The sequence below is a fragment of the Talpa occidentalis genome, unplaced genomic scaffold, assembly GCF_014898055.3.
Source record: "Talpa occidentalis isolate TD23 unplaced genomic scaffold, MPIMG_talOcc4v2.1 talOcc4.7, whole genome shotgun sequence".
NCBI lineage: Eukaryota > Metazoa > Chordata > Mammalia > Eulipotyphla > Talpidae > Talpa > Talpa occidentalis.
The window spans coordinates 16,534,732-16,561,961 of NW_023605083.1; the positions used below are offsets into that span (position 1 = coordinate 16,534,732).

Genomic DNA, 27,230 nt, shown 5'->3' on the forward strand with positions numbered 1-27,230 from the left:
CAATTCCACACATTGTTTTACTTTTCTTCTTTCCTGTGATTATTTGAAGATTCTGTGTCTCCTGTTCATTCTGGGCAACTTTTTTAAAACCCTCTGGCAGTAGAATCCTACTTATTCTACACCCAAGATGCTGAAATCAACTTTGATAAAGTCTATATTACTTCGAACTCTGAGATAATAGATCTGTGTTCTCATCTTCTGGGGTCTTTTTTTTTTTTCCTTTCTGATAATAATCACAAATTTAAAATCTGACCTAAATCAAATAATTCTGGAGTTGTAGCCACCTTTCCTAATCATAGTCTTTTACAGATGCAGTGATTTAGCTGAGGGCCAGAGTAAGAGTAGTTAAGTGATTCATCTCAAATTGCAAGAACTGTAAAATGAATTTCCTTCATGCATTAATTATCTCAAGATAACTTTTTCACTGTTGTGGAGTTTCTAATCAGAAAGTGTCAGATCCTAGCCCTAGACTGCCCATTTACTAATCTTTTTAATTTATTTCCTAATGTATTTAACTAAGATTATTTTACTCATATGAAATTTGATAGATTAGCTCCCTATATGTGATGATTGCCTGCTCCTTGAGGAGATGTGTGTGTGTGTGTGTGTGTGTGTATGGTGTATTCCATTAATGGCTACATTAACTAGGAACAAGAAAGTGATCCTGGAATGCCCATTATGCCCAGTGAAATAAGCCAGAAAGAATAAGAAAAAGATTGCATGATTTCACTTGTAGGAGCAATGTAGAAGAAACAAATACAGGATCAGGGGAAAATAATAATTATAAATTAAAAATCAAAATCAACAGGCAACTATAAATGAGAGACATTCTGCAGGGAAGGAGGAGGGTGAAGGATTAGAACAAGGGTGGATGAGCACAAGGGATTATGGTGATGGGACATGGGTGAATTGGTGGTGGGAATCTCATGGGAAGTAGAGGAGAAATCATACTTTGTATAAGAACGATGTAAAACGTATATAAAATACAAAAATAATAATTAAAAAATCAAAGAAGGAATAAGAAACTCAGAAATCTAATGCTAATAAATAAATATATAGACACACACATACACATATTTTATTAAATTACGACAAGTTAATCTGGTAGTACAGTATCAAAAGGAATAAAATTAAAATGCTAATTAACAATGAGCCATGAATTCAGATACTCTATGGCATGTTTTCACGAAGTATCCCTTTTTTTCCTTATTCTATCCATAACTACCCCCCTTCTTCATCCAAATGGCTACTGCTCTGATTGTCCATTATTCGATCAACAATTAACCCCAGGGAACAGAATCTAGAATTTCCTAAGAAAGAATTATTAGCCTCCTTTCCTGCAGACATTATGGTGCATCTTGGGAAGAGAAACTCAAATTAGCTACCAAAAGGTAAGATAGAACTGGGGGGTGCCTACTCAGACTTGGGTAGGAGGCAAGGAGGGTGGCAGTTTATAACAATTATACTTACAATCTTGAAAGGATTAAACACATACACACCCAGTTAATTTGCCCCCAGGAGGCATGCAAGCGATTTTCTTCCCCTAAGTAATTCTGTCAAATGTGTTCATGTTTTCATTAACTGCTGAAATAATTTTTTTATTCATTGTAGGGTTATACTGTACTTTTTTGTGATAATAAGTATTTATCCTCTTACCTTATATTATTACAATCATTAACTGCAGTGTGTAAATGTTCTAGTTATTACTGTCTAACTTTCATTGAAAAAGCACAATAAGGGAGTGAAGGTGAAAAAAAAATACATTATATAAAAAATCATGCAGCCAGAGTTTCCTGCTAAGTCACAGGGCACAGAATCATGACATTTAGTTTCTATACCAAACAGTTATATCCTGTGGTCTTATTGAAAGTGAATACTGATCATCCCAAGGAACATAATTTCCTTGAGAATTGCACATCTGTGAATTAAAAAAGAGAGAGAGAGAGAGAGAAATGTGGAAGGGAAACTATCCATCAGTTTATCTTTCTTGTTTCTTTATTTTTAATTGAAAAAATTAAACTCTGATCCAGTAAATTGTCATATGTACAATATAGGCAAGATAGCATCACTTCTGATCAGCAGTATCCATTTGGAAAATTGATTACAAAACAGAAAAAATTCATAATGTAACTTTAAAGAAAGGTGAATTAAAGGTTGGTAAGTGATACAAAAAAAAAATTCAGGGGAAACAAATGCATGTATACATGACTCAGTTACTAAAATAAAAGTCTCATAGCTGTCAAAGCACTTCAGGGATGTTGTGGATAAGCAATATCTTGAAAATGACTTTTTTTGTACACAGTATTTGAAATGAAACAAAATCTGGGGAAAATGTAGCAAGTGCAGCCTTTTCACTATGCAGTATGTTAATGTGTCAGATTGGTTGTGCAGTTGAACAGCTTGAAGGAATGGCAGTATTTTAATAATATTATATGTTAACCTGGCCTTTGTAAATAATCTTTGTTTACCTGCAAGATGTTATTAGCCTAAATACATTAAATATAACTCCTATAGATACCCCCACTTGTTTTTTATTTGTACTAACAGCAACATTTTTAAGTCTTTTTTATTTTTTCCTGACTTTTTTAAAATCATTTATTTTTTATACATTTTTACATCATTTTTCATTTTCGCACAATGTATGCATTTTCATCTTGGTTATAGTCCCCATACAATTCCCACCCCCCTGTTTTGATCCTATTCCCTCCCCCACACCCCCCCCCACTGTACTGTGTCTCTGGTTTATAGTTGCTTGTTGATTTTGCTTTTTACTTTATTATAGGGATCATGGTCAGTGAAATAAGCCAGAAAGAAAAAGAAAAATACCGGATGGTCTTAGTCGTAGCAGGAATTTAAGTCTTTTTAAAGGTGAAAAATTAGATTCGGTTTCAAATGTTGATTGTTGATGTGACTGTAGATTTGTCATGGGTAAATTCACCTTCTCTTTTAATATTTTTAGACCATGATAAATTAAAAAAAAAGTCATTTTTGTTTCTTAATATTTGCAAGCCAAAGGCAGCAATATGAAACATTTTAGAAGAATGTGTGCAGTCCTATTTCTTTTCTTTGACTGCTTTAGAAGCCACAGCACACACAAACTCCTTTGGCACATCCTCTGAAGTACCCTAAGGTTATCTGTGATTAGTTCTAAGCTGCATGTAAGCTTGTATTTTGTGCAGGGCGTGTTCGAAAATCTACATGTCCTTTCTCCGTGTGTGCTCCAAACACACAAAAAGTGTTTTCCTTTTTTTCATCAAATAATTTTTGTCTACAAATACTTATTCTGTGTTGATTGATGGAAAGTGCCTTGATCCAAATGTCAGTGGGAAGAGGATGGTGCTGGCTACCACAGCTCACCTCTCAACAACATTTCCTCTAAAGCTGAAGTTGGTCTTGTCTACTCTGCTGAATTATGCATAATGGAGGGCTATTTCTTGGCATGGAAAAAATGTGACACGTTAGATTCAAATTACATATTGAGTGGACTTTCTTCTAGAGACATGAATTAAAGAAAGACACCAGCAAAGTATGGAGGTCTCCAGTAGTGAGTGTTTGCACAGAGGAATTAGACTGTCACAACTCAGGGCAGAAGGCTGAATACATAATGCACAGCGCAGCCCTGCACTGCCAAGGAAGTCCAGCAGTTCTCAGAATTCACTCCGTGAGCAAGCTCTTTGTAGGCTGCTGCTTTTCCACACATCCTCCTGGCTTTTGACTGAGCGGGGCCTGCACTTAACTCACAGGCTCTCATTAGAGTCAGTTCTAAAGCAAATTACAGCAATCATGATGTCAACCACAAAACTTAAACTCAAACTCACCAAAAGAAACCCCTTCCCCCTCTTCACCCAGAGAAGCTTAGTAGCAGGCATGCTGAGGGTCATGAGCCTAGGAGGGCATGTGCAGGAACAACTATGAGCTGCTCTGATGGGCTGGGAAGGAGGGGAGAGGTGCCATAGCCTATGGGCAAACCAACAAGCATCCATAGCAGAGGTCAACTACAAATTTAATTTTCATTTGCTGTATCATTGCCCTCTTAGTTCCTTTTCCCTCTTTGGAAGGAATTAAAAATAAGTCCTATACTTTTTGAAACAAAACCAAGCACCAAAAAGAAGTTATTCTAAGATATGCCCCTGGCAAACGTGATTTTCCCAGACAGATTCAGTCTCTTTAGGATGTTAGATTAGACTCTCTCAGGTCCTTCATGACACTGTAGCAGACATTAAGACCTGAGACTTGGCTGATGATATAATAAGTCGCAGAGATAGAAGTATAGCTCATTTATTTCTCAGTTCCTTTCGTATATAGGACTGCTGTCTCTGATGGTGCTCCAGTGCCCCCTGAGGGCTTCTAGGTGTAATAAATGCAAAGGAAAAGACAGTCTCATGTGAAATAATTCACTATGCAGCAGCAAAACTGGGTATGTGACTCAAAGGATCTCTGAAGTAAAGATTTACAGTCAGTCGTCAGGAAACCCAAAGTCATTTAAAGTAAGAGGTGCCACAAGCCAAAAGATAGGAGCCATAAACACATACAATATTAATAAAGCAATTACAGTAAGTGCTGGAACATTCTGCTTTGCAAATCTCTTGCTACTTCAAGAAACATCTGTCTCCACCACTAGAAATTACTGTTAAAAAAAAAAAAGCCAAACAAAACAAAACAAGCTGTGCTTTGTGTTGTAGCTTTTCATTCAGTATCCTGATCAGTCAGGCTGCTGCCAAAGCTTCAATACCAATTTCATAGCCTATTCCCTGGGTTGATTTTCCAACCAGTGTAGCCATTTGTGCTTATAGTGAGCAGAGGAGCAATTAGCTGATCCACTGTATTGTGCAAACTGCCTGAATTCAATCATGCATAATGTCTCAAGAGGGTGAGTAGGAAATTCAAGTGACCAGATGAATCCTTATTTAATAGAAACTGGCGTGAGTCTTAGCTTTCCCTGATCCTGAAAGTTGATGTTTTCTTATTTTTAAAAAATAAATTCTCCTGCTTGGAGTGCACATACATGCTGGTCCCTTTGCTCCTGATCACCCAAATTCAATTCTCTCTGGTAAAGGAGTCTAGAGAACAAGGAACATGGTTTCAGAAAACCTGAGACCTGGATTCTATCTCTATTTGATTGAGAGTGACGAAACTCTTGGAAAGTTTCATTTTCCTTGGTTTGAAATAAGGAATTTAATTCTCTATTAGCTCTCTCAAAGGAAAGCAAATGAAAATGTTCTTGGAAATGCTGTGGAGACTGTAGAGAGCTGTAACAGTGTAAGGACTTTCTACATGTGTAACATGTCATCCTGGAATAGGGCCTGGTTTCCTAGGGAATAACGATGAAGAAAGAAAATCATGTTTGTAAGTTTTCATTGAACTCAACTAGGCCCTTCCATTTAAAATAGTAACAACACATAACAGTGTGACTCAGAAAAGAAGAAAAGGTATCTTTAACCTGGAAGAAAAGAAATAGATAAAAAAGTGATCATGGTTTCTTAAATGGATGAGTATTCCAGAAGATGGAATTTCAAAGGTCCAGTCTCTTGTGGTTGTAGATCTATGTGAGTGATTAGGTTAAGAAACCATTCACTCAAATATTTAAATCAAACATCTTTATGGTCTACCCAGGTCTTTTTTTCATGTTTACCACAGAAGCATGATTTAATTGGTCATCAAATCTTTCTTCTTGTTCTACAGCTGCTAAAATTAACTTTGTCTTTTGATTTTCCTTCCCACTGAGTTCAGGCTGTCTTCATTTTTGCTTCATCTGCAGTGGTCTACTCAATGATCTCTCTCTTTGTGGCTTCTTTCTCCTTTGATTTGTTCTCCAAATCGATGTCAGAATGACTCGAAAAGTCATTTCCCAGTAGGTGTTCCCTCATTACCTACTGAAAAAAGCCCAGGCTGTTTAGATGCAAAGCCCTTATGATATGGCCCTTTGGCTAATTTTCGGCTGGGCACAGCTCATTTACGTCTTTTTTTTTTTTTCCAGACCACTTGTTGCTCCTATAATTTTACATTCTTTAGGACCTGGCAGTGTGTTCTGTTTCTTCCTTTAACATGCCATTCCTTCACTTTTTACTCTTTTTCCCTAAAGTCAATTACTTCATTTCCTCTTCAGTCCAGCTGATTAGATAATTTGGAATAGTATTTCTGGCCCCTTCTCTCTGTACATACCTGCTTTAGAACAACATTATTGGTTTCTGGGAGACACAGTATCATAGCATAGTGGAAAGAACTGAGGTTTTGGAATCTGGCAAACTTGGATTTAATTCTAGCTTATAACCTACTTACTAAGGTTATTTATAGTCTCAGAACCTGTTTTCCCACTTGTCAAATAGGAATTAGAATGCCCAAGTTGTAGCAATAGCAAGCAGCAATAAATAGCGTATTTGAATACCTAGTGTTGTACTTGACTCATGGTAGGGGTTCAGTAAATGATAGCCATGGTATATTACACTGTAATTGCTTTGTTAGCTATCTTCCTCATCTTTAAATTATAGCCTTCTTGTAAAAGGGGGATATTTTTTTCTTACAGATCCTAAGTGTATTTACAACAACATTGATTTTCTGGTTTTGAGCTTTCCTCTGCTCAGGAATTTAACATATTTGATAGCCCTTTATCATCTAAAAGGACAGACTGCAATCAAAACGAGATGAAGCTTTTGTGGGTAGCATGGTCCAGAGTTGTCTTACCTTCTTCTTCTGGTTGTTTGCAGACTGAATCCATGACACCTAAATAGCCTTGCCTTGGACACTCAGGTAGAGCATGACATATAAAGCTGGAAATGGAAAGACATGGAGATGATCGATTAATAGAGGCCAGATACAGGAGCACCTTGAGGCTCATGTTTATAACTTGCACATTACCCCAGAGGGGACTTATCAAAGAGTTCAAATAGGGATATGGTAGAACCAGATATCTGCTTTAGGAATATCTTATGTGCAGGGTGTGTATGGGTGATTCTAAATGGAGCAAAGATGGAAGCATGCTTCAAAAATGGAACATCAGTTAGAAGCAAGGTGATGAAGACCCTCACTAAGGCAGTGGAGAAGACCAGCTTTGTGGTGTGCCCCCTGGGCAGCCACATGGGCCCCTACACTTAGAAGCACCCCATGCTTGATTTAATGTTCTATGGTTGCTTCTTGAAACTCTTAATTTTTCCAAAATGGACCCCACATCTTCATTTTGCACTTATCCCTGAAAATATTTTTAACAGCAAAATAAGTCAGAAAGAAAAAGAAAAATACCGGATGGTCTCACTCATAGCAGGAATTTAGAAAACCTAAATAAGAGACCAGGAAAAAGACTAATCAACACAAAGTAAAAATCAAAATCAACAAACAACTATAAACCAGAGACACACTGGAGGTGGGGAGGGGCGGGGAAAGGAAGGACGAGTCAAAATAAGGGGGGGGTGCAATTGTATGGGGAATATAACCAAAATGAAAATGCATACATTGTGCAAAGATGAAAAAAGATGTAAACATTATATAAAATAAAATATTTAAATATAAAAAAATATTTTTAACTGTTCCTGCCAGAGGTGGTAGAAGCGAAATCATGATCTTGAACAGTACTGAGAAAGACAAATGTCCTGTTCCACTTTGCTTTTCTGTGTTGCTGTCCCCAGATTAATCTCTGTCTGAAATGAGATGTGGGTGCTATGACAAGGGAACTAAAAGAGATTTAAAAACTTTTTATAGTAATATAAAAGGAAATAATTCATATTGAGTCTCTGTAATCCAATAAAGAAGTTTTGAGGTCTCACCCTGGCAATGAATAGTCAGACTTTATTTAGAGTAGAAAGAATTGCCTATGTTCTTTTAATTTAACCTACACTAAAACATAACATTTTAGTTTGTGCAAAATAGGGGTAAAATCAAGTAAAGGAAATGGGAAGCCCAAAACCATGTCCCTCTAACCGGAGGGATTGTGAAAGCAAAATATCAGAGGGGAGTGACTGCTTGCCATGGAGGTCCCCAAGCTGGGCAGAAATCCACGTTTCCCAGGAATGATACAGAAGTGGTGGTGACCACCTCAGCAGCTAGATAACTGACATGCATTTTCCCCAGACCCAGGAACAAAATTCCTAAGCTTTGAGTAATGCTTAACCTTGGAGCAGAAAAAAGGATATTCCAACTTACAGAGGTTGAATTGCCTGACAGCCTGTTGGGGTGGGTACTTGGAGTCAAGTTTAAGTTCATTAAAGAAAACAAAATGTGCGTTTCTGTTACCAAAATGTGAGGGTGAAAATTCATATCTGCTGAATATACATAAATAAGTTTGGCACTAAGAAGCAGAAATACAAAGACATAGTCTTAATCCCAAGAGATTTATATCTCAGGGAGGTAGTTTGTATGTATATGATATATATGAGCATATATTTAATATAATCTTAAGCATATAATCTTAAGTATATAAGATTTTAGTATATAAGTATATAAGCATTATTTTCGTTCTTTATGAATTAGCTTATCAGACCTTCATGTTCGTAGAAGTTATACAACCACAATAAATATGAACAGTTACATTGTGCTAAAACTGGTACTTTTCCCATTTCCTGCTGCCATAGTATGGAGTTCAGCATTAGAAATGTCTTTTCATACCATTCTAACATTTTTTTACTCCAAAATTCATTTTATCATTATATAAGTGAATTATTTGTGTTTTTATTAAATGGGATCCTAAAGAAAAATAGTAATTACCAACACAAGAAATAGACTTATTCCTGCCTCCTTGATTGGAATGCACATGTCAGGAAGTATTAGGTTTGTGCAGTTCTCAATACTTGCAAAAATCAAGCCATCAGCCCTTGCCACAGAAAGTAGGGACCCATCACTTTTTGTATTAATTACCTTGTCCATTTTCAAAACCGTGGAAGATTCTAACAGCTGCACTTCTCCATCTTGATCTTTTGAATGGAGCCCTCTGCTCCTCTTCTAAACTGCCCTAATATTAGGACCTGATAGAGGTTTTGCCTTCTTGATATTTATAGTTGTTCCATTGGCCCATAAGGACTAATATTAATAATCTGTTTTACATTTTATTTTCCTGATTATTAAAAAAAATCCTCACTCTAGAAAATTAGGACATGCAAAGCTCCCTTAATGGAGAATTAAAAATGTATAATAAATAAACTTTGTATTTTTATCTGAGTTACTTTTCTGTAAACTCATTAACGTTTTTAGTGAGTGTAGTGTATGCCAAGGACTGGCCTAAATGTTTCACATTTATTTAGTTTTCCTAACCTTATGAATTCTGTCATTTTCAATATTTTTTATGAACTAACTGCGGGCCAGAGTGATTAACTTTTCTGGTTTCACACAGGACATAAAGACGAAGCTAGGACTTGAACCCATGGCTACTAAATCCTGTAAGTAGGATACAGTGGTGCCTTAATCTGAGCTTGAAATGGTATGTATGTTTTGTTTTTACTTTTTCATTAATATTATAGTGATATATAAAAGATTCTACTTGTCATTAAACATTTCATAATAAAATTGATATTAACTGTTAAGCATTCATTATATGAATTAATTTAATCAATTTATTAATAATCTTTAATAGTCATTCCCCAAATAGATCTATTCCTGCAAGCTTTAATGTATTAATTTAATTATAGCAAATTCTGTTATGTATTTCACTGATTGGGGGAAGAAGCACTAGCTACTATGCTAAATTTTGACAGATGTTCCTATGCATGCTAATAGTAGAAAATATTATACTTAGGGGAAAACATATGAGAGAAAGAATATGAGAATCACAAATGTTTTGGTGAGTGAGGGAGATACTGACTATAATTTTGCACTCCCTAGCAATCCCAGCAGAGGGTGCCTTTAACATGTAGAGTAACCACAGATTTCTTGAAACCATCTTTCCGTTATGATGCTGCAGACAATAGTACCTTGAAGTCACAGTTCACTTCACATTGGATTTGGAAAAGATAAAAGACACTATCCTATAATCTAGGTATTCCTTTCAGTGAAAACTGGGAAAAGGTGGGTGGACTAAAGTGAATGGTAGTATCTGGGAAGGTACAGCATGGACTGCTTTCTTCAGCATGTGTCACTGCCACATAACACATACTGGAAAGAAATGTAGGGCAATGAGAATAAGTATGACTTTGTTTTCAAGTTTTTTTTTTTTTAAGATTTATTTATTTATGCATACAAGAAATGGGCACAGGCCATAAGTGTGGGAGGTGAGAGGATCCACCAGACAGAGCGGGGAGCAGAACAGACAAATTGACCGAAAAACACTGCTGAGGGGAGCAGCAGGTGAGACAGAAGAGGTCTGCCGCGCCATGTGGGTAGCTTCCTGGGCGGGACTCGAACTTGTGCTACAGTGGCTGTAGATAGCCTCATAGGTTGCGCCCCAACCCCTTGCACCAGCAGGGAGGCCCTATTCTCAAGTTTTTACTTCTGATCATTGAAATATTTCATGTGGAAAGAAACACAAGTGAGACTAAAAATAACATAAGACTGAAAACATTTGAAAAGTAAAATATTGCAGGTGTATTTTTCTGTGTTGCTTTTCAAACCTTCTGTATGTATATTATGACTATATAATTAATGTGTATTGTGGGATAAGTTGTGAAGAAAAAATAAATTTGTTTTAATATACTGAATTAAGGTAAATAGACAATATATTTTCCTATCAAATCTAGTATATGGAGAAGTATTTAGAAACTAATAGTTAAATGAAATGGGAATTTTTTTTTTAATTTAAAGTACCCAAACCATTTTGAAGTTATGGTTTTACATATAAAGTGTATGTATTTTTTTCTAATTGCGGAAAGAATTTTTCCCAGATTTAAATTACTACAGAGCTTTTTATATTATTATTTCAAGGAAGAGTAGCTTAAAATGGATTGGATGATTTCCAAGATTTTCAAAATAAATTCTGATCTTGCTAAAGGCTGTTAAAAATATTTTTCAGAGATGAGGCAATTTGGGGAAAATTGAAAAGGTTAGAAAGTGAAGTTTTCTTAGCAAGAAATGGCTTTTTACAAACTAATTACTAATAGCCTACTTATTATATATTTAATTCAATCCCAATAAAATCCAAATCGATTTTTTTAGTAGAAATTGAAAAAAAATTCTGAAATTTATATGGAAAAGAAATGTAGCTAGAATAGCCAAAATTATCCCCCAAACGAATGAAGTTGGAAGACTCACACTACCTGATCTCAAGACTTACTATAAAACTACGGTAATTAAACCAAAGTGTAGAATAGGCAGAGCGATAACTGGAACAGATCAGTACCATCAGTTGACTTTCAGCACAACATATAAAGTTAATTTACAGGCAAAACTGGGCCTCCCCGGTGGCGCAGCGGTTGAGCGCTGGGTTGCGAAGCTGCGCGCGGCCTCTGCGGCGCCGGTTCGATCCCCGGCTGCTCCCCGGCCACCGGAGGAGGGTCCCACATGGCGCGCAGACCTCTCCTGCCGCCCGCTGCTCCCCTCAGCAGTGTACTTCGGTCCTTCTGCCTGCTCTGCTCCCCGCTCTGGCTCTGGTGAATTCTCTCGCCCTCCCGCACTTCTGACTGTACCCAGTGCATGTATAAACAAAAACAAGCAAACAAACCAGCAAACAAATAAATAAAGCATGCCTCTATAAAAAAAAAAAAAAAAAAAAAAAAAAAAAAAATTTACAGGCAAAACTGCTTAATGGTGTTAAGAGTCTTCTCAACAATGGAGCCAGAACAACTAGAGAAATGTGTGTGTGGGGGGGGGGGTGTGGGTGGTGGGTGGGAATAAGCATTAGCTTCTTAAGTGTAAATTATATCTCAATAAAGTCGTCTACGAACAAAAAATAAATCTTGTGGAATTTCACCATATTTGCCTCCATTAAGAAAGAAAACCCTGACTTATATTGAAAACCTCCCATTTCTGTTTTTGAAAACCAGATTATCTGCTATCTGAACTCACTTTTAATTCTTAGTAAGTAGGTTGTTTTCAAATCATTTATTTTTTTGTACCCTGAGTTTTTCAATTTACTTTAAATGTAAAGATCCATGTGTCTTTAAACTCTGTAATACTCTACGTTTTTGGCTGTGTTGTTTAAATTTTCTTAGGCGGATTCTCACAGCATTTTAGGACATAGTTTACTTAGTTGTTACTTTGTTTAGGTCGCTTAGAGGGGCCAGGCAAAAACAATATAAAAAGACCTATACCTCAAACTAATAATGCACAAATTTAAACAGAGTTCAAAGTATTTTTAGATTTTTTTTTTCCCCCAGGTGGGAAGAATAAATAGATTTGACCTGTCTGAGAATAAAGAAAATTCCAGCTTCAGGTGAACAATACCCAGTTCCATTCTGACAGTTTCTTTCCAAGTAATATATGTATCAAGCTTGACTGGACCGAGAGGAGGACCTGAGGGAAAGCACAGCAAAAAATGTGGGTGGAAAAATTAGAGAGAGGGAGCCCCTGGATTGGCTTAGGGAACCTACACTGAACAGCTATTCTTTGTTTATGGTGCAGCGCTAGCGCCATCACGTGGTCATCGGCGGAACTTTAGAGGAATAAATATGTTCTTCCCCACCTGCATTTAAGGGACAGTGTAATAAAACAAAATGGGCCCGAAGACCTGAAAAATCCTGAGAACATTATCACTCCATAATTGGCATCTCAGTAATTAATGCATCTAACAGTGTGTTTGCTATCCATGGAGAAAAGCAGGCATCACGGTCTAGTGGGGCAGACAAACCTATGAACAAACTATCAGGTTGAAAACTCCAATGCAGGAATGAATGAAAGCCAAATGGCAACATGCAATAATTGCCAATGATGACACCACCATCACTTCCCAACCCCATATGCGGCTAGAATTCCATAATTTGATTGAAAATTGTGTGGATTATATATCTGTATCACTTGCCCATGTCCTTTAAAAAATACGGCTATAATTAGTAATTGATTGATTTGATAATTATTTATTGAGAATCTACTATGTGCCAGACACTATTATAGATGCTGGATATATAGACACAAAAGGGGGAGAAAATGTTTCTCCCTCCACCTGCCAGCACTCTGACCATGTATTTTTTCAGACTTTAATATTTGTTTGGATACATTTATATATTATTTTCTGTAACATTGGTTTACAACTCTGTACATGATTTAGGGGATATGTGTTACCTCTGATATATGTTACCTCCACACCCACCAATGAAGCCCCCAAAATCCTCCACCATAGACCATTGGGCCCTCTCTACCTTTGTCTACCACCTCTGTCCCCTCTGGTATCCCTGACTCTGCAGTCATATTTCTGGGTATGTTTGGTTTACTTTTGTTTGTTCTTTTATTTCTCAAACTATTTAAACTTAATTTGATATTTTAAATCAGTATGACTGCCTCGAAGGTTTTAGAAAAATTCATTTACCTTCTTTGCTGAGAAGGACAATTGGGTTTCATTTATTCCTTAAGGTACAAGTGGGTTTCTAGAAATAAACTCTAATCTTGCCCTAATATTGTTTCATTTGTCAAGTTTATCTCCCAATCTCAATTTCTCCTCGCCAGTTTAGGGTCATGTGTATAATAAACCTGAACAAAGTCAGAACTCTCTAATTATAACAGCAGATACTAGGAAGTTGAGAGCATATGGTGTCCATACCCAACCTCTGGCCTATTACATTTTGGAAAGTAATCCTTCAGCTAGTGCCAAGTCATATGGACTTCATGTCAAGGAAGTATGTATACAAACAGTGTATTATTTCTTATAAAATGTAGTTGTAAATTTTCTGTTTTGGCAACTTTGTTTGGTTCCAGGTGTTTAAAGCATTAAACACCAAGCTGTCATTTTGCTCTTTATGAATTTAAAGTAAACTGTCCTTTGGTTCACAGTAACAACTGCTAGGAAAGAAGCAATAATTGAAAACAAAAATATTTTGTGATCAGCAATTGAAAACAGCCCCTGCTTAAATCCTTTTACTGTTACCTGGTTGCAATGGCTGCATTTGATAACAAAATTGAAGTGATAATAACTAAAAATATGTATCTGACTTAAACTTTTAAAGGCTTAAGTCTAATCTGTATATTTTACATAAGATAGTTGTTTCATCAGATTTGTAAACAGATGTTTTTGGTCACAATTACAATATTTAGTAAAAGAACTGAATCCTTATTTAAGGTCCAAATTAAAAATATCTTTCAGCCATTAAAAAGCAACCCAAAGCATGCCTTGCAATTTTATTTTTGAGTTTTTGCATTTAAGACATCTGAATGGAATGTTTTCCTTTCGTGAAGAGAAACTGCACAGTTCTCATCTGAGCATGCCACTTCAGGGTATTAACTGCTTCCAGAAAACCATCATCAGTTGAACCAGTGCAACATCCTCACTGAGTAACAGCACAAGATGTGCTGAGGAGATAATCCTCTCCTTTGTGAAGGGCCACTTTGACAGGCAGGCTGGATTAACAGGCATGCATTTTTAAAGTAGCTCTTCACACCAGCTTCCCTAAAGTGCTGCATTAATAATCATTGCCATTTTACTGCAGCAACAACTGGCAAACATTCTGATGTAAAATAAATAGGGTTTTCTATTAAAACTAGTCAATAGCCTCATAGTCATATATTTTGGAAACTTTTTTTTTTTTCTCAAAATTTTCCCTAATGGGCCTCCCCAGTGGTGCAGCGGGTTAAGTGCAGCTCTGTGAAGCTGTCCACAGCCTCTGCAGCGCCGGTTTGGTTCCCCACCGGTAAGGGAGATACCCACATGACTTGGCAGACCTTTCCTGCCTCACCTGCTGCTCCCCTCAGCAGTGCTTTTGGTTCTTCTGACCTGTTCCCTGCTCTGTCTCTGGTGAATCCTCTCACCCTCCCCCACATCTGGCTTGTACCCCAGCTCTTGTATAAATAAATAAATCTTTAAAAAATTTCCCTAACCCTAAATGCAGTGTATCTGAGCTAAATGTGATGAAGACCATCAGCAATATAAATAAAATAGAATTTTCAGGAATAAAGGGATACTATCTGCATACATCTCTTTTAACCACTAAGTCTATTCCAATTTAACAGACTATTGAATTGTACTAAAATTTTCAGTATTTTTTAGTAAGTCTAGTCTGTATGTTACTTTAATGTTACTTTTAATCAATGATAAGGAAGGAAATAAGACTGCTTTGTACACAAGAAAACAATATAGTGTGTTTTTTTCTTTAATATGCTAGTTTTCTGAGCCTGTATTTGAAAACCAAAATGAAAACTCAATAACAATATGCATAATTTACTCATTCTCATAAAGAGTAAGAAGTTTTGTACAATTAAATATTGAGAATAAAGAGTTCTTTGGAAATCATTACTCTAGTCCATTGCTTTAGAAAGTCCATCATTGGGCCTCGCTGGTGGCACAGCGTTGGAGTGCTGGGCTAAAAAGCTGCCCGCAGCCTCTGCAGCGTCAATTTGATCCCCGGCTGCCGGCGAGGGTCCCACATGGTGCTGCAGACCTCTCCTGCTGCACCCGCTGCTCCCCTCAACAGTGTATTTTGATAGTCTGCCTGTTCTGCTCCCCGCTCTGGCTCTGGTGAATTCTCTCACCCTCCCGCGCTTCTGACTGTCCCCAGTGCTTGTATAAAATAAATAAATAAATCTTTAGAAAGTCCATCATCAATGTCATTTGATAACAGTAGTAACAAAATAACATACTTGTGGTCCCAGAAAATACTTAGTGCCAGTTATGTTTTAACCACTTTATGTACGAACTTGTTAAACCCCTTCAATAGTAATATGAGGTTGGTATTTTTATCCCCTATTTATATAGGTGGAAACTGAGTCACAGAAAGGAGAAGTAACATTCAGAATCACACCTAATAAAAATTGAATAGCAGGAAAAGTCTGGTCAGTTACCTTAGCTTCTATATTAAACTAATCCTCTCTATGATCTTTATCTCTAGATCTGAAATCTCCCTTCAACATCAGATCAGGCTGCAGAACATCTCTTTACAAATAATCCACCAGAAAGTCAAATTTAGAACATTCCAGCTTGAATGGATAAACTGCTCCCAGGTACCTGCTACCACCACCTTAAATTTAAATTAATTGCCTAACATATCTTCCCAATTCTGATAAAGATGCCATCTTCTTTCCATATCTGTGCTAGTAACACTCTTTGGTCTAGCCAGTTCCTCTGTTCTACCTGTGAAACAACTTTAGCCTCTCTTGCCTTTTTCCTTTTCCCACTGTTCCATTCTCCCTTAGGCACTGCTTATCTTTCACCTGTACTTTTGAAACTGACCTTGAGGTGACTCTCCCTACCTCTGTTTTATCTCTTCTCCTATTAATCCCATACATTCTTTCTCAATGAAAGTTACTAAAACTCACTTCAAATCATTCCTATTAAGAAGATTCAAGTAGGGCCTCCCTGGTGGCCTACGGGTTAAGTCTCAGCACTATCATTGCCCCAGCTCCTGCCAGGGAGCTACCCACATGGCACAGCAGACCTCTCCTGTCTCGCCTGCTGCTCCCCTCAGCAGTAGATTTCAGTGGATCTGCCTGTTCTGTTCTCCACTCTGTTCCTGGTGAGTTCTCTTATCCCCCACACTTACTGCCTACACCCCAGTTCCTCTACACATAAATAAATAAATAAATCTTTAAAAAGAAAAAAAAAAAGACTCAAATAGTTTGCCTGGAAAATGAGTGATACACCCCTAAAGTTTCAGCTCCAGGTCATTTATATCATGACTTTGACTTTGTTTTAATTCTTATTGAGATTTCATTCTTCTGTCTTTCTTGACTTGAAAGATTTTTTAAAAGATTTATTTATTTATGTACACAAAAACTGGGGTATAGGCCAGAAGTGTGGAGGGTGAGAGGATTCACCAGTGGCAGAGTGGGGAGCGCAACAGGCAGATTGACCAAAGTACATTGCAAAAGAGAGCAGTGGGCAAGTCAAGAGAGGTCTGCTGCACCATGTGGGCTGCTCCCTGGTCGGGAATTGAACTTGTGTTTCAGTGGCTGTGGATAGCTTCATAGGTTGCATCTTAACCTTTGCGCCACCAGGGAGGCCCATAAGATGTTTTTTTTAATTTCGTTTTATTTCTAATTCACCACCCCAATACCAAATGATTGCTTTTAATTCACTAGTTAGTGTCTTTGCCATGTTCCAGATAAGATACCCATTTGCTTGCCTAAGTTGTCTTCCCTAAATTTTTATGTTTCCCTTTCTCTCCATACCCTGTGCTGCTTGCTGATTCAAGCATTCTTGCTAAGACAAGAAAAATAGTGATGAATGATGTCCCCAGTCAAACATCCTTTTTCATTAAAACCTACTCAGCATTATCCCTGTCAGGGTAATAGGGTCAAAGCACACATTTTTATTTTGTAAATTTCATTTTCAAATAGTATGATACATAGGCATCTAATTGCAAAGAGGCTGCCAATTGTCACAACTATTGGGAGTCCCTTTCAGGTTTTATTCTATTGGGGTCTTCAAATTTCTTAGTCAGGCAGCATTTTGAGAACATACAGTAGACATGTTAATGCATACTCCCACCAGTTCCCACATACAGATCTTCATCACCACCAAAATCATAACTGTCATATACAGGCACATAGGTTCTCCTCACTGCAGGAATTCAAACCATCTTTAATACGCTGGTGTGTATTATGACTCTACAAAATGAATCTCTATGGAAAAGCATTCTTTCTACCCTCAAATGCTTCTGGATACATCCCAGAACACCACAGTTCTATAACCTGGAGTTGAAGAAATCCTGCCCTGTGCGTTTTCTGCCGTAGGCACTGTCACAGCTCAGATGCCACCTCCTCGGAAAGGCCTTCCCTACCCATCTTGATTGAAGTTGCCATCCCTCTCCTATGCCAGCATTCTGTTTTATTTTCTTCATAACATCTATTACAATTTTCTGTGATAGTTAGTGTTTATTCATTTCTTTTTTGTTAATTTAACCTGGATCATAAAATCCAAGGGCATTGCCACTTGTCATGTTTGTTACAGTCTCTCCACTCCGGATGATGCCTGATACTCTTAACAAAGCTTCATTTGAAGGAATATATTTTCCCACTAAAAGCCCTTGCTTGCACCCAGCTCTGTGTCTCTCAGCTGCCCTACTGGAGTTCATGTTATCTCCCAAGGCTGCAATAAGAGTTTCTTTATCTCTGAAGTTTTCCCTGATGGTTCCAATCATCCCAAAATAATAGCTCTACTGAACTTCTATGATGTTAATATCTGAACAACTGTTTAGTATAGTTAATAATGTTTTTTACATAGAAATGCTACCACATTTACCCACTCTAGTGCATTTGCCTTATGGTCAAGACTGGTACTCTGAGTATCTAGCAGAGATGGATTCTCAGATAAGGAACAAAGATGTATTATTTGTTTAAACTGAAATCCCCATTCTACCCACTTAAAGGACACAGTCCATGCTCACATGTGGAGTAGCTGAGTGGGCTCCATCCTAGCAGACAGCATGACCTGGGCTGGCAAGAACAATCCATGCTAGATATTACACCCAAACTGGAAAGGAGGCACATGGCAGATTTCAGGAGCAGGAGCCTTTTAGGCACCTGCCCCTGCTCTTCTGTACATGCCACCTCTGGCATTTACATATATCTGCTAAGTCTTCCCTGTCTGTTGCTACATGCAAAGAAGCTGGAAGGAAAAGTCATCCTTTGGATGTACAAAAAAGGAATGTAGGGAGTGTATGATCTGTCATGAAGAGAGGGAATATGGACTTTTCATGGTCACAAAGGAAAATTTGCCTCTTTTTAGTTTATGGGAAGGTAGTTCATACTATACAGCATATTTTAAAAATGTAGGTGACAGGCTATTTAGAGAATGTGTTTCCTGAGAAAATGCTTAAGGCATTTCAAGATGTTTCTATGTACATTATTTCATATATAGTATGACAAAGTATGGAAAATATAACTGATCAAGTGGTTTCATGGACAGTCAAGAGATTTTCTTAATTAAATAAAATAGGCACAGTGTATTCTCCTTGGGTGGAGATGCTATACATGCTCACCCTTAAAATTATTTCTTACTCTTAGAAGTTATAATTGAATGGCAAGGTTGCTAAAAGGTATAATGAAGAAGTTAGGGAAAGTGGAGGTTTAGAGATGAGGTACTACAGAGTGATTGAGAATACTTGTCTCAGCTTTGCATAGTCTTAAATTCAACAGAGAAGCACACCTCTCTTGCATTAGGGACCTTTGATTGAGATGCTACTTCCTGTAACACATCAATAGCCAATGCATTTTTATGTAAGTCACTTAAATGTTAATCTTCTGTTAAGATCTTCACAGCAATACCGTTTCTTCTTCTTACTTAAAAATGAGATGTCCTTTGCTGAGACAGGTTAAAATATCGGCACTCCAAATCCTGTGGATTAGGAACATCTGGAGAACCTACCCTGTTTTTTTTATTAATGGAAAGCTTGGCAGACTTAGTGATTTATAACTTCTGTGTACTTTAAGACACTGTCTGATTTTTTTTTTTTGGTAGAATTTTATTTCATTTGGAGCATTTATGTGATGATGTAATGTGCTACATGTGAAATGTTTCTAATGATAAAAGCCAATATTTCTGCTGCATGTCAAGTCACATAGCCAGGAGGTTATGATTGGGAGCAGCCTCCATCTAAATGCCTGCTAGTTTTAGCCTGTCTCAGGCCATTCTGTCTCACTCTAGCCTGGGACCTTAAGATGAAAACTACGCACAGCGCTCTAGTGCTTTGAGATACTCTGAAATAAAGGTGTTGGATCATCAAATACACTTGAGGACTTGCATAATTTTAAATCTCTCTTTGGAAAAATCACAAGACTCATTAGCATCTGAAGACTCTGAGATTTCCTGGAGCTTGAGGAAACTGGGCCTGTCCTGCTCCCTTTACTTTGTTTGACCCCCCCTGTATCTCTCTCTGTTATGACCACATAAGCCTTCCCTTGATTCCAGGCATGCACCACCCAGGATCTCCCTTTGTAAAGATTCTTTCCTATGCCAGGAACACTCCCTACTGCTCTGCTAAACACTGAAATGGGTCCCTCTTTGCTCTCCCTTTAGTCTTTTCTGAAACACTATCTTCTTAAAGATGTCTTCCTACATGATCCTATTTAAACTAATAAACTTTCCCCTCCTGGCACTCCCTACTGACCTTTACACTTTACATTTCTCTACCACACTTACTGCCATCACCACAATAATGTTGACGTCTTACAAAATCAAATGTACTCTTACCATACCATAAATAAAAATTGAAATGCAAATTTTAAAATATTTTTTTCCAGCTTTTCTTACCTAATTGACAAAGACTTTTTGCTTTTAACTAAACAGAATAAATAATAATGACAAGAGGGCCTCCCCTGCTGGCTCAGTGGTTGAGCGCTGGGCTGAGAAGCTACCCACAGCCTCTGCAGCACCGGTTTGATCCCCGGCCACCAGCGAGGGTCCCACATGGCGCGCAGATTGCAGATCTCTCCTGCCGCGCCCGCTGCTCCCCTCAGCAGTGTATTTCATCAGTCTGCCTGTTCTGTTCCCCACTCTGTCTCAGGTGAATCCTCTCACCCTCCCGCACTTCTGACTGTACCCAGTGCTTATATAAGTAAATAAATAAATCTTTAAAAAAATAATGATAGTGACAAGAATCAGGGGCTCTCAGTACTGGAACAACTGTAAATTGATGTTATGTTTTAGAGACCATTTTTGCACGAGGGTTTTCTACTAGTGATGGAAAAACACGTTCTCAAATATTAATTGGAGATTGTGAATACAGAATGGAGATGAACAGGAAGCACAGCCCAGCGCTGTGGCTTTTTGTTCCCTTTCTCTCCTCTCTTCTTTCTCTTCTCCTTTCTCTTCTGTCTGTCCTGTCCCTTTCCTTTCTCCATTGCCCTTCCTTCCCTGCCCCTTTCTTTTCATCTTTCTTTTCTCAGTGTTGGAAAAGAGGAGCTGTTTAGTTAATAAATAGAAGCTTATGCCAATTTCTTCTCTGGCACAAAATTTTGATGTACATAGAAATTTCTTTTCTAGATTATTTTATCATCTTGTCAGTTGACAAAGAGTTCCTCATGAACTCTAAAATTTTTTTCCTTATATGATTTTGGTTCATCTTACTTGCAATTTCTGGCATAAACTATTGAAAGGAATGAAAATATGGTCTATATAATTTCTTTTTTTTTTTTTTTTTTTTAATAGAGGCATGCTTTATTTATTTATTTTATTTGTTTGTTTGTTTTGTTTATACATGCACTGGGTACAGTCAGAAGCGCGGGAGGGTGAGAGAATTCACCAGAGCCAGAGCGGGGAGCAGAGCAGGCAGAAGGACCGAAGGACACTGCTGAGGGGAGCAGCGGGCGGCAGGAGAGGTCTGCGCGCCATGTGGGATCCTCCTCCGGTGGCCGGGAGCAGCCGGGGATCGAACCGGCGCCACAGAGGCCGCAGGCAGCTTCGCAACCCAGCGCTCAACCGCTGCGCCACCGGGGAGGCCCTGGTCTATATAATTTGATAGGAGCATTTGCATTTTATAAGGAGATTAATATATGATATGCTTGATTTTGAGCTTTTGCAGAGTCCTGTTAATTTTTCCCTAACGCCACAGGGCAGAAATCAACAACTTACTTTGATTCCTTAGGTAAATGTGGAATTCTTGGGGAGAGGATATATCAAATGGAACAAATTGGTTATGTGGGTGTGATGCAGTTGTGCTAAAATTGCTGTGCACATACCCCAGCCTTCTGTGACCTAATAGATGTTCCTAACCATATTTGTCCAAAGGCTGTGGATTATTAATCATTAAAAGTAAGTCGTTAAAACCTAATATCTAGCTTTGAAAAGAGAAGCAAATTTAGGGACTTGAAATTTTCAGAAGAAAATATGTCTGTTGCCTAATCCAGAGTTTCTTCCCCATGGTCAGTATTGTTGAATTATAATCTATAATCTTTGATTTGTTCTTACATTGTCTGTGTTGGTGATGTTTCTAAATCAGAGAGAAAGGTGAAAATATTGTCAGGAAAAAATTCTCAAAGAATTTATGGTGTTTTCCATATGAAGCATATTTATAACTAATATATAAATGCCATAGTTTATTCTTAAATATGAAGTTTTATGTGAGGGTGTGAATTGCTTAATTAAACTACATGTAACATATACTTTATGCTCAATTTATAAGTAGGCAAGCAGAGAAATTAAAGTAGCACAGACCTCAGATGGGGCACCATCTAGGCGAACTGGCAGACATCCTATGCTGAGTGACCAGGACAATGCTCACAGATTGAAAGCTAACCAACTTTTCTAAAATTAACTTCTCTGCTTTCAGGGAGCAAAGGAATGTCCTGGGAAAATTTGAGAGGAATTAAACAAAAACTATGGAAACATTTTAGGGAAGAGGCTTATGTGTCTCTTGGGAAAACAAAGTTTTTGAAAATACAAACTGGAAAACAGCAGACAAAATAGCATATAACATGTTGAGAGAAAATGCCACATTTTAAACTTAATTACTGTTTCAATATATGTGAGACTAATACCCTTCCATTTCTAACCAGTACCCCCTTGAAAATAGAGGGTGGTGATTGGCAAATGACAAGCATAAAGCAGAGATATTTTCTTGAAAATTCAGAAGAAAAAGGTCTGTCTGGAGGCAAATATCTGTAATCTCTGCTTTGCTTAGAAACAAGAAAGCAATTTTCCAAAAATTGCTTGACTGATAAGCTCACTCTTTGTTTCTTGTTAAAATACATGATTAAAAATCTTCTTTAAATGACAGTCTATAAGAAATGTTGAAGCATTTTAGAATAGCTAAATGCTTCCAGCTGCTATCTTAATTTAAAATATTTCTTAAAGGGGATTTCCAGCCTGTTGGCAGCAGCAAAATAGAATTTCTGGGGTTTTTTCTTGTTTCTGTGTCTATTATTAGATTTCACAGTGCATCATATGATTTACTTTGGAGTGACACTAAAATTCGTTCATTTAGAAATTTATATTTCTTGTTAATTACTTGCTGAAAAAATATTTTTAAATGTGTTTAGAGTTGCTTGAGTTAATAGAGAATGATACATTAAGTACAATATTCCCCTACTGAAGTTAGAGAATTAGAACTAGAAGGAATGTATTTTGTCAAAAGATGTCATATATAGCAAAAGAAATTAAGCAGCGTTAGAAATTAGATATTTTGCCCTGAGCCCAAAGGATCTTCAAGGTTTAGTCCTTGTGGTGCCCAGCAGTGGGGAGAAAGGGGGTGGGCATAAGAAGTGTTCCCTGATACTTGGAGGTGGCATATAAAAATAAAGGATTTTGGGCCTCCCCTGGTGGCGCAGTGGTTGAGCACTGGGTTGCGAGGCTGCCCACAGCCTCTGCAGCGCCAGTTCGATCCCCGGCCACCGGTGAGGGTCCCACAAAAAAATAAAGAAAGAAAGAGAGAAAGGATTTTGTGTGATTCAGTCAATGCCTTTTAATCTAAGTCCTATACCTCTGGTTAGCAAACCTGTAAACTGAAGTTATATTGTACACCAAAGATTTGTGAAGTATTTATCCTATGTCTCAACCATTTTCGAAGTACCGTTTGATGTGCTACTCTTTCAAATCTTCTGCTAAAAGGAGTTCTGAAACCACATTTTTTATTGTGAGTGTCCATCAGCTGGAAATTTTCTGAAGTGGAGCAAAATTCTCTTATATTGAATACTCAATTGAGAAATAATCCTTGTTATATTGAGACACTTAGATATCACAGAATTTATTATGGCAAGTCAACCAGATAGTCAAACAAAAATGAATGCCGAAAACTTGGAAAGAAATGAACATGACTTCAAGTAATGCTACTGTGTATGTACTTTCTCAATTTTATATTCGAATATATGTACAAACTACTTTCATGAATGAATAAATTACATTTTAAAAAGTCATTATCTCTAAAATCCTCTGTAGAGGCAGGAATGACACTGAGCAGGTTTTCTATGATCCAGGAGACCTGGTAAAGGAGGAGTCAGAGTCCTTAGTGGTTTTGCAGGTTTTTATTGGGATTACCAGGTACACGCAGGTAGGGGTGCTGGGGAGCCAGTAGGCTGGCAGGCCTCCCAGCCCCCAGCAGGCGTTCACTCTGGGCTCTCCGGCCTTCTCTTGGCTTCCGCTTCTCTTGCTTCTATCTCAGCTTCTGTTGGCATCCCCTTGACGCCGCCCTTAAAAGCCCAGTCGAACCCCATCTACCTATGCCCACACCCTACTCCAGGTGCCCGTCATCAGGCATGCATTCAGGACCGCAGGGTTCCGGCATCTATCCTAATGGCGGGAGGGCAGAAAAGCCTGACATTTTTCCTTACCCTACACCTCCAAAGTACAAATTAAAGACAACCATCTTTTACCTTTGGAGATAATTGTTTTCTCTCTTCTAGTCATGCTCCTAAATGTTTGTAAAGAGAATAAACTCCAGTGTGCTGAATTTTGTCCACTGCCAAAAATTCAGATTGCTTGTGATGACTTCTCTCAGGTGGTTCTAGTGAAACTTAGTGTAGAAGGGTTTAGACTTTGATGTCAGGCAGACCTCTCCCAAAATCTCAGATTTGTACATTCTTATTTGTATGGCTTACAATCAGAATCTAGTAAAATGTCTGGCAAATAATGAGTGAATGAATGAAAGAATAAAACCTTAAGCTGTTATCTTCTTATTAGGGAAGATTTCTCACTTTCCTAGAACTGTGTCCATCTCTCATAATCATCAACCTATTAGAAACAGAAGCAGTCTGTATTTGATGTGGCCAGATCCCTGATTATAGTAATTGGCCGGGGGATTGCATCCCACCATAACTGGGCCAAGAAATCTTTGCCTTTAGATTTTGTGCTTTGGCTCAAGAAATGGTATAATCATTGTCTGTGTGGTTGAGACTAAAAGGTAAATAAATATTGGGGGTTCTCAATAACTTTATTTTTTGCTTCATTGGGGGAAATGCCTACATTAAATAATAGTAAAGCCGATACAAGGGGAAACCCTGTGATGTGTAATTAGATAAGAGAAGACCGAAGAGTGGTGAGATATACAGTGATCACACTAATTTTCTCTCATATTTGGTGGGGGCTGGAAATCTTAGGGTTGATGATTGCAGTCCCCTACACAGTGTTTTTTTCATGGGCTAGGAATTAATTATAGTTTCTTAAGTCCTAGAAACAATATTACTTTGTTAATGAAAATAAATGCTATGGCTTAAGCATAATGCACATGTTCAGTTTTACTTTTTTAAGGTCAGGTTCATAAAACCAATACAAATGTATTATTCACAATACGGGGGTATTAATAGAGTGAAAATTTTTAACAAATCACTGTCCATATCTCATAATAAAGTACAGAAAGGTATTTTTTTCATTGTTGCTTTAACTACACTGTTACGCACAAAGGCAACATAGTAGAATTAAAATAAGGAAATATGTAAACTTTTTCCACTGAAATTGGAAAGTGTGTTTGAAGACCACATGGTTAACAGGATTCAGAAACATATAAACTGGAAAATCCTCTAAGAAATTCAGACCTCTCTAATGGGGATCTGACCTAGCCACTAGGCTGGGACATTGATGCCTCTTATCTTTTGATTTTATGTATTTTGAAAATCTCCAGGCACCTAGCACCAATCTTTGAAGATTCCCTTATCCCCAGGCTTATCAACTCTTGTAAATCAGTGCCTGAGGGCCATCACCCCCACTAGTCAGCAGTCAGTCCTCAGCTAGGCTCTGCATCTCAAAGCTGGTTGAGCTCAGCTGGGAACATCCTGCCACATTCAGCACAGAATGGTTTCTGAGAAGATTATTTCTGTTATTCAGGATAAATTAATATATGTTGTTCCCAAAATACTCCTTCAAGCACATATCCATTGACAGATGTAGGTCATGTTGAAAAGTAGGAAACATAAATCAATTTCTATTTTGTTTTCTCTGCGGGGAAAGTGACATGAATAATTCAGATCAATAGGATAAAATGATCATCTGAAATTTCTAGATTTCGTTCACAAGCATTTTTCCCCTATTTTCCTCCCATGATCCTCTGCTTCTTGTCTCTCTTTTTTAAAGGTAAGAGTGTGATACTACAAATTAAGAAATGACAGAAGAAAATGGGAATGCTTTTCCAGGAAGAGAGGTGGAATATAATCAGATTTGCATGTAGACAAATTCCTTTTTAAATAAAATACCAGGTGAGTCTTGTGGATTCCAATATTACAGTCCCCCCTTTAGCATTCTTATTGATATTTCTATTTGGATCATGTCTGAATTACAGTGAATAATATATGATAGGGTATGGAATAGGGTTTTCCTGCAATCTTGGAATATCAGCTAAGTCTTAAATATAGGAAAAGAGTGGCAATATGCCCATGTTCTAGAAAACGCCAACTGCTAGGACCATGTATCTAAGACGATTTAATAAGAGAACTCATCCTGTTCTAGAAATTATCCAGCTCTAGAAATCCAAGAGGACTATTCCTTGAAAAGGATGGTCAGGCATAGAGAGAGCTTTGACTTTTCTCTTCCCCTTGCATGGTAGGGTAGGATGAGGTTATCCATGTGATCCTCACTCCCATTCAGACCAAAATCTGTAGAAAATGGAGCTGCCTGTAAAAAGAATCTGACCACTCCCTGCCAGATTGGCATAAGTACACATTAAACAGTCATAGTCCAGTCTCTGTGGAGTCACTGGGCTAGAGGCTGAGGAGAGGGTTCTTCCACAAGTAACTGACATGTATATCCAGGGTCTTGGGTGTGTGATTTAAATCAGTCTTTGCTTTCGTCTGCAGAAGTGGTGACAGGCTGAAAAAGTCATGTATGGAGAAGGGATCATACTGTAGTAAACTGCAGATCCATATCTATTGTGGCAAAGATGCTGTGAGCCATCTGGAGGGTCCTGCCTACATGTCCCTTGTAGTGGCAAGTTGTCAGTGGCTGAAGATTCACCAAAACTGAGGTAGGATTTGGAGAGTTTACTCAATGAGTGCATTAATAGTGTCACAGTCTCTAAAGATCCTATTTGGGTGCTCCATTAGCTCAGCATTTTATGTACCTTGCTCTCTTCCTTAATTCTCTCATTCTCTTCCTTGATGAAAGCAGATGTGAAATGAATGGAAGAACAAATCCCACCTTGAATGGAATTTGACTACTTAGGACATTTTAATTCCTGAATGTGGTAAAAGGGTGAGGGGAAGTCTCACTCCTATGGTATAGATAAAAGGGGGTCACTACAGATCTCTAAAGGTGGCGATGGGCAAAAAAAAAAAAAGTAAGTTGTCTCCTATTTATATTCCAATAGCCAAATATT

General features: G+C 37.8%; 1 long non-coding RNA gene across 1 annotated transcript; it reads left to right on the forward strand.

Annotated features, from left to right (window-relative positions):
- Positions 1 to 1,348: 1,348 nt before the first annotated feature.
- LOC129144806 (uncharacterized) lies at positions 1,349 to 27,063 on the forward strand. The gene is made up of 6 exons (XR_008549446.1): positions 1,349 to 1,391; positions 9,317 to 9,403; positions 15,885 to 15,996; positions 25,994 to 26,115; positions 26,713 to 26,879; positions 27,023 to 27,063. It is a non-coding gene; the product is annotated as an uncharacterized LOC129144806 (long non-coding RNA).
- Positions 27,064 to 27,230: the final 167 nt, after the last annotated feature.